The sequence below is a fragment of the Sus scrofa genome, chromosome 17, assembly GCF_054392235.1.
Source record: "Sus scrofa isolate SSC_HxYL_T2T_F1_AM1 chromosome 17, Sscrofa_HxYL_maternal_Yorkshire_Landrace_v2.0, whole genome shotgun sequence".
Classification (NCBI taxonomy): Eukaryota; Metazoa; Chordata; class Mammalia; order Artiodactyla; family Suidae; genus Sus; species Sus scrofa.
In genome coordinates, this window is record NC_139399.1 from 35,696,960 (window position 1) to 35,710,051 (window position 13,092).

The 13,092-nt window shown below is 44.1% G+C and overlaps 1 protein-coding gene across 3 annotated transcripts in view; it reads left to right on the top strand.

Annotated features, from left to right (window-relative positions):
* The window catches only part of CFAP61 (cilia and flagella associated protein 61), a 292,210-nt gene extending 281,436 nt beyond the window's left edge, over positions 1–10,774 (top strand). For 2 of the 3 annotated variants that reach the window (XR_014832901.1, XR_014832904.1), the window contains 3 exons: positions 2,828–2,985; positions 3,324–3,430; positions 3,991–10,774. The gene's annotated coding sequence lies outside the window, so the exon portion shown is untranslated. Of the gene's footprint in view, positions 1–1,605; positions 2,107–2,827; positions 2,986–3,323; positions 3,431–3,990 lie in introns of all 3 variants that reach the window. The other variant, XR_014832903.1, reaches the window with a different exon arrangement.
* Positions 10,775–13,092: the final 2,318 nt, after the last annotated feature.

Genomic DNA, 13,092 nt, shown 5'->3' on the forward strand with positions numbered 1-13,092 from the left:
GACACACAGGGAGGAGCTGAGGCCCCAAGATGACCTGGCCCCTTGGCTGTCTGGGAACACCAGCGGGACAGAGCCCGGGGGAGAGAGCCCGGCTGGGCCCCATCACCCCAGAACCATGAGAGGGAGTAATAAAGTGACTGTCACTTGAAGTCGCTACATCTCAGGTGACGTGTTGTGTATGAAGAGTTAACAGGAATACACCTTATATTTTTAAAGCATTGTCTGGTTTCCAGGTATTTGAATGTGAATGTTCCTATCTGGTCTTCACATCAGCTCTCCGTGGAAAGTATTCAGAGTCACGAGTCTGGATAAGGGAAATGCCTGTGAATGTGGCATGCTTTGCCCGACACTACAACGCTCTTTGTCTACCACGTGGAGGGATCAGAACCCGGGTCTCTGTCTCCCAGGCATAGCGCTCCATCTGGGAAGTGATGTTGTCGGGTCTGGAGGAATGGGGCTCATCATCGTCTCTCCCCTCGTGCCATTGAAAGTAACGTCAGATGCGTGGTTTTTTTCAAGGGCATCTTCCAACCAGCCAATAGGTCAATGTCAGGGTGACTACAACCATGCAACAACAAACCGACCCCAAACTTAGAGACTTAAGCAGCGAGAGTCATTTATTACGTTTCATTGTTTCAGTGGGTCAGGAATTCAGAAGCAGCCTCGCTGGAAGGTTCTGGTTTGGGTCCCCTCATGAAGTTAAGGTGAGAGGTCAGCTGGGGCTGTAGTCAAGTGAAGGCTGGGTGGACTGGAGGCTCACTTCCAGAACGGCGCCCTCTCCCGGCTGGCGGTCTGTCCTTGCCGCATCCTGCCTTTTTCCAGAGTCACTTGTCCGAGGGGGAGGTGGGAGGTGCAACATTTTTATGACCTAATCTGGGAAGGCTAACACCGTCACCTATGCTGTGTCCTTGGTTCCCTCGGGTCTTCTTTGAATCCTGTGGGAGGGACCCCTCGAGGGTGCCCACCAGGGGTGATGATCCCCGGGGTCACCCCAAAGGTACGGTTACCCTAATTCACAGGTGAAGAACAGGAGCCAGAATGGTTAGGACGCAAGGGCTGGAGGCCACACGGGGAGTGTGCAGCTGGAGCTGGAAGCCGGTGCTCTCTGACCCCCCGGCCTGTGTTCCATCTACAACAAAAGCTGAACTTAGGATGGACTTGGATGCATATATGTTAGTATTTTCAGGTATTTCCTCAAAATTAGGAAATTCCTTGGAATGCTACCATGGGAGAAAGAAAAAGGGGTGTGGGGGGGCAGGCTGAGCAGAAGCCTCACTTTTATCGTGGCTGAAAGTCTGCCTTTTACCTGGGTCCCCCCCCTTTATTTATTTTTTGCTTTTTAGGGCCACACCTGCAGCATATGGAGGTTTCCAGGCTAGGGGTCCAATCGGAGCTACAGCTGCTGGCCACAATAGCAACGTGGGCTCCGAGCCATGTCTGCAACCTACACCACAGCTCACGGCAACGCCAGATCCTCAACCCCTGAGGGAGCCCAGGGATCGAACCTGCAACCTCACAGTTCCTAGTCACATTTGTTTCTGCTGCACCATGACGTGGAACTCCTGGGTACACCCCCTGCCTTAAAACGATGTTTCCTTTTTTTAGGCTGATGGGCAACTTAATGAGCTCCCTCCTGTGAGCATGGAAAGACATACCTTCATTTTTTCATAGATCCCGAGCTGATGTTCCAGAATTCTAAAACAAGCAGGTCATCTACCCGGGCTGAAATTATATCCACTTTCTTTCACTTTTTTTTCATACTTAACATTTTTCACTTGAAAAGGACAGTGGATGCCAAGAGCTAACTACGAACACGTGTTTTGCTCCAAACTTAATTACCTAAAAGCTCAGAAAAATCGAGAAGAAAAACATGAAGACCGTAACAGATTAACGGAGGAAACAAATGCACGATTCACAAAGATGGGCCTGTGGTTGGTAAAGAAACAGGAGGAAATATTTAGCTTCCCCCCAAATCAACAGGAGGCTAAATGTACAAGAATTTTATACAATTCTCAAAGAAATGACACCTACCTTCTGCCTCAGTAGTTTCCCATTTGGGAGATGATTTCACAGAAATCAAAGCAGCAGCAACGTGTCAGCAGCAAGGTGAGAGAGTGTCGATCACAGGTGCGTTTGGTGTAACAGACACTGGTGACCGATCACCAGTCCACCGATGGTTGAGCCAGGAAAGGTGCACGGTCCCTGAGGAATAATAGGCAACTATTAAAAAGGACACATGGGGGGGTTGCCCAGGACATATTGTAAAGTCACGCAATATTGTGTGTCGGATGCTATTTTTGCAAACAAGGAGATCCTGTGTCTGTGAATTTGCATTCATCTGCAGAGAAACTGCCTGTTGATGAGGGGTGGGGGGTGGGAAGGAGGGCAAATCATTCGTTTTATTTTTTTTCTTTTTAGGGCCACACCTGAGGCATATGCAAGTTCCCAGGCTAGGGTTTGAATCAGAGCTGTATCTGCCGGGCTACGCCACAGCCACAGCAATGCAGGATCCAAGCCGAGTCTGTGACCTACACCACAGCTCACAGCAACGGCAGATTCCCAACCCACTAAGCAAGGCCAGAGATCGAACCTGCATCCTCAAGGACACTAGTCGGATTCGTCATTTCCATTGCGCCACAACGGGAACTCCAGACCATTAGTTTTAGACGGAAAAAAAAAAAAAAAGGTATAGAAACACACCATGTGACGTACACATCTATACTTGGGCAATTTTGTTAACGCTTCGGTGGTGATTAGTCATCAATCTTCCTTGATTAAGAGAAGCTGCTGTTTTGCCTTTTCTGCGGGCCTCTGGCCTCTCGTCCAGGTGGACCTGCTAGAGGGCTTCACTTTTCCCAGCGCCTAAGGCGCAGATGCCAAGATTTCCCGGAGGAAAGTGGTGGCAGTTGCTGCTTCCAGGGGCCGTGTCCTCAGCCTGCGATGTGGAAGACAAAACGAGGTGGCATTTTCTAAAGGCAGGAGGAGGTGAGGCCATGAAAGTGTCGGGGACAGGTTTGCCACGGGCGGGCGGGCGGGCGCTGTGCCACGGGGAGGGAGCTGTGCCACGGGGAGGGAGGGAAGGAGGGCAGGCAGCCCGTCGGGGGCCTCGCCTGCTCTTAGCCTGGCGGCCGTTTCTCAGGGAATATTGATCAGAAGTGCTCGCCTCCGCCCTCGGCGCCGCAGAGCGCTGTCCCTGAGCGTGCAAGGGAAAGAGCTTTTCTTTGCCAGGCTGTTTTCTGAAGTCAGGAGGCTCCTTTCAGGCGCTCTAATAGCAAGCCCCAGCCCACTTCACGCCCGCCCCGGAGCCACTTTCCAATTTTCAGGCCCCCAGGACCCCGCGCTAAGCTGGAAGCTGGCGAGCGTGACTCCTTTATGGAAAAGATCTTCTGTCCAACGCCACCAGCGTCTTGCTGGAGGGAGAGCAGCACGTGTAAGTGGAAGATTGAACATTACAGCGGGACACACGGGGAAACGGCTTTCTTGTCCCAGAGAGAGATGTAGTCACGTCTTCTTTAGTTCCTACAATAATGTTTTGAATTTCGATCCCATGCACAATGTCGTCTGATATTTCAGGTGGGAATATTTTGGTTTTTTAAAAGAATTTTTCTCAGGTTTTGTTTTTAATGAAAGTATAGTGGATTTACAATGCTGGGCCAATGTCTGCAGTATAGCAAGGTGACCCGGTCGTATATATACATTCCCTTTCTTATATTATCTTCCCTTATGGTCTATCCCAAGGGACTGGATAGAGTTCCCTGTGCTGTACAGTAGGGAGGTGGGGATGTTTCAGTTTGAATGTTTTTTTAAAAAAATATCTAGTCAGTGTTTTCCATGTCTGACATGGTCCAGAGAAGCAGAATCTTCCAGATAAATGTTTGTCACCATGATGGCTGCTTATAAATCCTTACTCCCTTCCTCTCATCCAATTTAACTTGGGAGAGTGGAGACTTCGGTTTTAAAAGTTTTTTTTTTTTTTTTTTTTTCTTTCAGAGTTCCCGTCGTGGCTCAGTGGAAAGAAATCCAACTAGGAACCTTGAGGTTGCGGGTTCAATCCCTGGCCTTGCTCAGTGGGTTAAGGATTTGGCCTTGCCCTGAGCTGTGGTGTAGGTCGCAGATGCGGCTCGGGATCTGGCGTGGCTGTGGCTGTGGTGTAGGCCGGCCGCTGTAGCTCTGATTAGACCCCTAGCCTGGGAACCACTATATGTTGCAGGTGCAGCCCTAAAAGGCCAAAAAAAAGTATTTTTTCTTTGTTATTCCCCACTTCCTTTTTTTTTTTTTTAAAATTAGAGTGTAGGTGATTTACAGTGTTGCATCAATTTCTGCTGTGCAGTATAGTGACCCAGTCATACGTACATATACATCCTTTGGCTCATGCCATCATGTTCTACCCCAAGAGACTAGATATAATTCCCTGTGCTGCACAGCAGAACTTCATTGCTTATCCATTCAAATGTAAGAGTTTGCATCTACCGACCCCAAACTCCCCGTCCATCCCACTTCCTCCCCTCTCCCCACAGCAACCACAAGTCTGTTCTCTATGTTTGTGATGTTTGTTTTGTACATAGGTTCATTTGTGCCATATTTTAGATTCCACATATAAGTGATATCATATGGTATTTGTCTTTCTCTTTCTGACTTCACTTAGTATGAGAATCCTAGTTGCATCCATTTCGTTCTTTTTTATGGCTGAGTACTATTCCATTGTGTATACGTAACACAACTTTTAATCCATTCATCTGGTGATGGACATTTAAGTTGTTTCCATGTCTTGGCCATTGTGAATAGTGCTGCTGTGAACATAGGGGTGTACGTATCTTTTTGAATTGTAGTTTTGTCCAGATATATGCCTAGGAGTGGGATTGCTGGATCATATGGTAGTTCTATATTTAGTTTTCTGAGGAACCTCCTGCCTTGCTGGGTGGTTAGCTGGCCTCATTTCGTCATCTGGGCAGGAGTTGGGGCTGGAGCCATGATGGGCAGTGTGCAGAGACCTTGGCATGGGGTGGGGGGCCGTGCCCTTCCCCCTGCTCTCCAGGGCCATCCTTGGGGCACATGAGTTCAGGGAGGGGTCTGTATCTGTACCTTCTTTCTCTTGGGCTCCTGAACGTGAAACTTTTCTCAGGAGACAACAGACAGAGACTTTTGGCCAAAGTGCACCCTCTAAGTGTGTGTGTGCAGAGTGGAGGGGCCCTTCCAAAAGGTGGCAGGCCTGCCGGCTGTCACCATTACCCTGTCCAGCCCAGGAAGCCACTCCTGCTCCAGGCTCTGTGCTGTGAGCCTACTGCTCAGATATGACCACATGAGCATGTCATCTTTCCAGAGAGGTGTTATTAGCCAAGGGTTCCCGAACCCCAGGCAGGACTATCCCAGTGGCCTTTCCTCTGCCCACTGGGAGCCTGCTCCATGCTGGGCTTGATCCAAGTGAGGAGGTCAGTTGTCTTCAGACTTGACCTCAGGGAAACGTGTGTGGGATGGCTGAAGGGAACATGGAAACCACATTTTCAATAAATATTCCATGTACCTGTTAAGAACAGGGACTGCTTGGAGTAAATGTTGTGGCTCAGCGGTAATGAACCCTATCAGTATCCATGAGGACGCGTGTTCAATCCCCGGCCTCGCTCAGTGGGTTAAGGATCTGGCATTGCTGTGAGCTATGGTGTAGGTTACAGATGTGACTCGGATGTGGCATTGTTGTGGCTGTGGTATAGGGCAGCAGTTATAGCTCTGATTTGACCCCTGGCCTTGGTATTTCCACATGCCATGGGCGTGGCCCTAAAAAAAAAATACACCAAAAAAGAAAAGGGACTGCCCGGGGAGGGGGGTGTTGTCAAGAAATGGGTCTGGGGAACTCGGCTCCCACCTGGAGCTCCACTTTCCAGCTGTGAGACCCCCAAGGAGCCAGGTTTCATCATCTGTATAAAGAGACGGTGGGAGTGTGGGGATGGCCTCTCCAACTAGGGGTCTGTCCATCGTGTGGCCAGATTGCACAGATGAATGCCACTGGGCTCCACTTCCATGGCCCTCACTTCTTTTTTTTTTTTTCCCTCAAGGATTTTTACTTCCTGGTACTAACATTTTCCTTTTTTTTTTTTTTTTTTTTTTCTGGCTGTGCCCTCAGCATGAAGTTCCCTGGCCTAGGATAGCACCTGAGCCACAGCTGTGATCCAAGCCATAGCAGTGACAATGCTGGATCCTTAACCTGCTGTGCCACCAGGGAAATCCCTCTTTTCACATTTTATAGGAATGTCACTTTCAGTGCATGTTCCACATGAGAAAAAGCTACTTTATTCTTTCTTTTTTTTTGAATAAATTATTTTTCACTGCCTTGTGGCAGTCATTTTATTATTTTTTATAGTGATTTCATTTTATTTATTTTATTACTCAAATGAATATCACATCTGTAGTAGTATAATGATCATTCACAGGATTTCCATCCCATAACCCAAGCACATCCCCTCACCCCCCAAACTGTCTCCTCCAGAGACCATAAGTTTTTCGATGTCTGTGAGTCAGTATCTGCTCTGCAAAGAAGTTCAGTCTGTCCTTTTTTCAGATTCCACATGTCAGTGAAAGCATTTGATGTTGGTGTCTCATTGTATGGCTGACTTCACTTAGCATGATAGTTTCTAGGTCCATCCATGTTGCTAAAAATGCCAGTATTTCATTCCTTTTAGTGGCTGAGTAATATTCCATTGTGTATATGTACCACCTCTTCTTGATCCACTCCTCTGCTGATGGACATTTAGGTTGTTTCCATGTCTTGGCTATTGTAAATAGTGCTGAAATGAACACTGGAGTACATGTGTCTTTGCGAGTCGTGGTTTTCTCTGGATAGATGCCCAGGAGTGGGATTGCTAGGTCAAATGGTAGTCCTATGTTTAGTTTTCTGAGGCATCTCCATACTGCTTTCCACAGTGGTTGCACCAATTTACAATCCCACCAACAGTGTACTAGGGTTCCTTTTTCTCCATACCCTCTCTAGCACTTATTGTTTGTAGACTTTTAGATGATGACCATTCTGGCTGGTGTAAGGTGGTACCTCATTGTGGTTTTGATTTGCATTTCTCTAATCATGAGTGATGTTGAACACATTTTCATGTGTTTTTTGGCCATCCGTATGTCTTCTTTGGAGAACTGTCTGTTTAGATCTTCTGCCCATTTTTGGATGGGGTTGGTTGTTTTTTTGGTATGGAGCTGCAGAAGGTGTTGATAAATTTTGGAGATGAATCCCTTGCCAGTTGATTCACTTGCAAACATTTTCTCCCATTCTGTGGGTTGTCTTTTTGTTTTGTTTAGGGTTTCCTTTGCTGTGCAGAAACTTTTTAAGTTTGATTGGGTCCCATTTGTTTGTTTGTGTTTTTATTGTCAATACTCTAAGAGGTGGATCTGAGAAGATGTTGCTGTCGTTTATGTAAGAGAGAGTTTAGCCTATGTTGTCCTCGAAGAGTTTTATGGTGTCTGGTCTTATATCTAGGTCTTTAATCCATTTGGAGTTTCTTTTTGTGTATGGTGTTAGGGAGTGTTCTAATTTCATTCTTTTCCATGTGGCTGTGCAATTTTCCCAGCACCACTTAGTGAACAGGCCGTCCTTTCTCCATTGTATATCCTTGCCTCCTTTGTCATAGATGAGTTGGCTGTAGGTGCCTGGGTTTAATTCTGGGCTTTCTATCCTGTTCCACCGATCTATATTTCTGTCTTTGTGCCAGTACCATGTGGGTTTGACGACTGTTGCTTTGTAGTATAGTCTGAAGTCTGGGAGCCTGATTCCTCCAGCTCCATTTTTCTTTTTCTGGATGGTTTTGGCTATTCTGGGTCTTTTGTGCCTCCAAACAAACTTTAAAATATTTTGTTTGAGTTCTGTGAAAAATGTCCTTGGTAATTTGATAGGGATTGCATTGAATCTGTAGATTGCCTTAGGTAGTATAGTCATTTTGATCATATTAACTCTTCCAATCCATGAGCAGGGTATATCTTTCCTTCTATTTATGTCATCTTTGATTTCTTTCATCAGTGGCTTATGGTTTTCAGAGTACAGGTCTTTTGTCTCTTTAGGTAGGCTTACTCCTAGGTACTTTATTCTTTTGGATGTGATGGGAAACGGGATTGCTTCCCTAATTTCTCTTTCTGCTCTTTCATTGTTAGTGTATAGAAATGCCATCGATTTCTGTGTATTAATTTTGTATCCTGTGACTTTGCCAAATTTGTGGATGAGCTCTAACAGTTTTCTGGTAGAGTCTTTAGGATTCTCGAGGTGTAGTATCATGTCATCTGAAAATAGTGATAGTTTTACTTATTCCTTCCCAATTTGGATTCCATTTATTTCCTTTACTTCTCTGATTGCTGTGGCTAGCACTTCCAGAGCTATGTTGAAGAGTAGTGGCGAGAGTGGACATCCTTGTCTTGTTCCTGATCTCACTGGGAATTCTTTCAGCTTTTCACCATTGAGAGTGATGTTAGCTGTGGGTTGGTCGTATATGGCCTTTATCATGTTGAGGTAGGTTCCTGTTATGCTCACTTTCTGGAGGGTTTTTATCAGAAATGGGTGTTGGATTTTGTCAAAGGCTTTTCCCCCATCTATTGAGAGGATCATGTGGTTTTTATTCTTCAGTTTGTTAATGTGGTGTATCACACTGATGGATTTGCGGATATTGAAGAACCCTTGCATCCCTGGGATAAATCCCCCTTGATCATGATGTACAATCCTTTTAATGTATTGTTGGATGCGGTTTGCTAGTATTTTGTTGAGGATTTTTGCATTGATGTTCACCAGTGAAATTGGCCTGTGGTTTTCTTTTTTTGTGGTGTCTTTGTCTGGTTTTGGTATCAGGGTGATGGTGGCCTCATACAATGAGTTTGGGAGTATCCCTTCCTCTGCAATTTTTGGAAATAGTTTCAGAAGGAGAGGTGTTAGCTCTTCTCTAAATGTTTGATAGAATTTGCCTGTGAAGCCATCTGGTCCTGGACTTTTGTTTGTTGGAAGTTTTTAAATCACAGTTTCAATTTCAGTTCTTGTGATGGGTCCATTCATCTTTTCTATTCCATCTTGGTTTAGTCTAGGAAGATTGTACTTTTCTAAGAATTTGTCCATTTCTTCTAGGTTTTCTGTTTTATTGGCATATAGTTGCATATAGTAGTTCTCTTATGATCCTTCGTATTTCGGTGATGTCCGTTGTTATTTCTCCTCTTTCGTTTCTAATTTTATTGATTTGAGTCCTCTCACTTTTTTGGTTGATAAGTCTGGCTAAGGGTTTATCAATTTTGTTGATCTTTTCAAAGAACCAGCTTTTCGTTTCATTGGTCTTTTCTCTGGTTTTGTTTGTTTCTATTTCATTGATTTCTGCTCTGATCTTTATGATTTCTTCCCTTCTACTAACTTTAGGTCTTGTCTGTTCTTCTGTCTCGAGCTGCTTTAGATGTAAAGGTAGCTTGTTTATTTGAGCTTTTTCTTGTTTCCTGAGGTGGGCTTGTATTGCTATAAACTTTCCTCTTAGAACGGCTTTTGCTCCACCCATAGGTTTTGGAGTGTCGTATCTTTGTTGTCATTTGCTGCTAGGTATGTTTTAATTTCCTCTCTGATTTCTTCAGTGATCCATTGGTTGTTTAGCAGCATGTTGTTTAGTCTCCACGTGTTTGTGTTTTTTGCAGTTTTTTTCTTGTTGTTGATATCCAGTCCTATAGCATTGTGGTCAGAAAAGATGCTTGATATGATTTCAATTTTTTTAAAGTTACCAAGGTTGGATTTGTAGCCCAGGATGTGATCAGTCTTAGAGAATGTTCCATGTGCACTTGAGAAGAGTGTGTATTCTGTTGCTTTTGGATGGAATGTCCTATAAATGTCTATTAAGTCCATCTGGTTTAACACATCATTCAGGGCCTGTGTTTCCTTATTGATTTTCTGTCTGGTTGATCTGTCCCTTGCTGTAAGTGGGGTGTTCAAGTCTCCCACTATTATTGTGTTATTGTCGATTTGTCCTTTTAAGGTTGTTAGCAGTTGCCTTATATATTGTTGGGTGCATAGATATTTAAAATTGTTACATCTTCTTGGATTGATCCTTTGATCATTATGTAATGACCTTCTTTGTCCCTTAAAATATTCTTCATTTAAAAGTCTGTTTTTTCTGATATGAGTATTGCTTCTCCAGCTTTCTTTTGATCCACATTTGGATGAAATATTTTCTCCCATCCTCTTTCATTTGTATGTGTCCCTAGAAATGAAGTGGGTCTCTTGAAGACAACTTATATATGGGTCTTGTTTTTGTATCCATTCAGCCAGTCTATGTCTTTTGGTTGGGGTGTTTAGTCCATTCACATTTAAGGTAATTATTGATATGTATGTTCTCACTGCCATTTTATTAATTGCTTTGGATTTGTTTTTGTTGCTCTTTTTTCTTTCCTTCTTCTCTTGTTCTCTCCTCTTGTGGTTTGATGACTATCTTTAGTGTTGTATTTGAGTTTATTTTTCTTTGTTTGTGTATCAATTGTAGATTTTTGGTTTGCAGTTATTCTGAAGTTTTGATATAAGAGTCTATATGTATATGAGATTGTTTTAAGTTGTTGGTCTCTTAATTGCAAGTTCATCTCCAGTGTCCTGCATTTGTACTCACCTCTTCTCATGATTTCTGATTTTGGTAGTATAATTGTGCATGGATGACTTCATATCTTTACTGTATATACACCTTTACTGGTGAATCTTGTCGTTTGTGGAATTTTTGTTTCCTGTTGCTGTCTTTTTTTTCTGCCTACAGAAGTTCTTTTAGTATTTGTTTTAAGGCTGGTTTAGTGTTGATGAATCCTCTCAGCTTTTGCTTAGCTGTGAAGGTTTTGATTTCTCCTTCAAATCTGAATGAGAGACTTGCCAGGTAAAGTAATCTTGGTTGGAGGTTTTTTCCTTTCATCACGTTAAGTATATCATGCCACTCCCTTCTGGCCTGCAGTTTCTGTTGAAAAATCTGCCGATAACCTTATTGTATGTTACTTTTTTTCTTTTCCCTAACTGCTTTAAAGAGAAAATCTTGAATTTTGGTCAGTTTGATTAATATGTGTCTCAGTGTATTCTTCCTTGGGTTTATTTTATATGGTACACGTTGTGCTTCCTGGATTTGAATGAGTGGTTCCTTTCCCATGTTGAGGAAGTTTTTGGCTATTATCTCTTGGAATATTGTTTCTGTCCCCTTCTCTCTCTCTTTTCCTTTTGGCACCCCTATAATACGGATGTTGGTGCATTTAACATTGTCCCAGAGTTCTCTGAGACTCTCTTCATTTGTTTTCAATCTTTTTTCTCTTTTCTGTTCTGCATCTTTAATTTCTACTAATCTGTCCTCCACCTTGCTTATTCATTTTTCTGCCTCCTGCATTCTGCTGTTGGCTGCTTCTAGTGAATTTTTTATTTCAGTTATTGTTTTTTGCATCTCTTCTTGTTTGTTTTATATCTTGTATCTCTTTGGTCAGTGTTTCCTGTAAGTTATCCATCTTTGCCTCCAGTTTATTTCCAATGTCTTGCATCATCTTCAGCATCAACAGTCTAAAGTCTTTTTCCTGGAGGCTAAGAATCTCCTCCTCACTTAGCTGATTTTCTGGGGTTTTTCCTTTCTCCCTCATCTGAGTTATAGTTCTCTGTCTTTTCATTTTTATAGGTTTTTGGTGTGGTGACCTTTTTACAGATAATAGAGTTGTAGCCTCTCGTACTTCTGGTGTCTATCCCCCTTGTGGCTGAAGTTGGCATGGGGGGCTTGCTGTAGGCTTCCTGATGGGAGGGGCTGATGCCTGCCCACTGGTAGGTGAAGCCGATTCTAATCCCTCTGGTGGGTGGGGCTTAGTCTGGATGGGATTAGAGGCAGCTGTGTGCCTGAGGGGTCTTTAGGTAGCCTGTTTACAAGGCTGTGATCCCACCTGGAGTGCTGTTTGCCCTGGGGCTTCTCAGCAGCTGACTGATGGGTGGGGTCAGATTTTCCCGAAATGGCCACCTCCAGAGAAAGGCATGGCTGCTGAATATTCCTGAGAGCTTTGCTTTCAATGTCCTTCCCTCACAACAAGCCACATTCACCCTTGTTTTCCCTGGATGTCCTCCAATAACTGCAGTCAGTTTTGACCCCGATTCCCATGGAGTCTTTGCTTTGCCCTGGGACCCAGTGCAGGTGAAATTCTGTTTGTGCCTTTTAAGAATGGGGTCTCCATTTCCCCCAGTCCTGTGAAGCTCCTGTGCACAAGCCCCACTGGCCTTCAATGCCAGATGCTCCAGGAGCTCTTTGTCCCTGTGCCAGATCCCCACATGCGAGATTTTAATGTGGGGCTCAGAACTCTCACTCCTGTAGGTGAGTCTCTGTGAAGCAGTTAGTTTCCAGTCTGTGGGGCTTCCTACCCTGGAGGTATGGGGTTGTTTATATCGTGAAATCGCCTCTCCTACTTCTTGATGTGTCTTCCTCTTTTTCTTCTGCAGTAGGATATCTTTTTTAAGGTTTCCGTTCCATTTGGGTGAAGAGTGCTCAGCCTTTAGTTGTGAATTTTTTTGTTTTTAGGAGAGGTTGAGTTTCAATCTTTCTATTCCATCATCTTAATCCTATCTCAAAGCTACTTTTTTCTGGTACTTTATCATTTAAGAGGGCTCCATAAGGTCCCCAACTCAAAGGACGTCTGATCTCACGCCATTAGCACAACTGGGCACCATGCGAATAGGAAAACCTACAAACAGGGAGTGCTGGAGCACACTTGATCTTCCTGTAGAGAGGTGTGCCTTTGTCCCTCACTTCTTGACTTTAAAAGAAGATACGTGATTTCTCATCGAACTCTTATTTCTGTAATGAGTTCTCTGATGGCTCAGTGGGTTAAGAAGCCAGTGCTCTCACTGCTGTGGCTCAGGTCTCTGCTGTAGCCCAGGTTTGATCCCTGGCCCAGGAACTTGTGCATGCTGTGAGGATAGCCAAAAAAAGAAAAAAAAGAATTTTCCATTTATAGAAAGAAGAGTGAGCGATAATAGTTCCCCTTGACATAAACTTTTTAATAAATTGACGTGGCCTCTATTTAGCTCACATACAGACACAGGACCATAAGGTCAGCTCGAATGCGTACAGAAGTGAACAGACATAAAGCCTGACC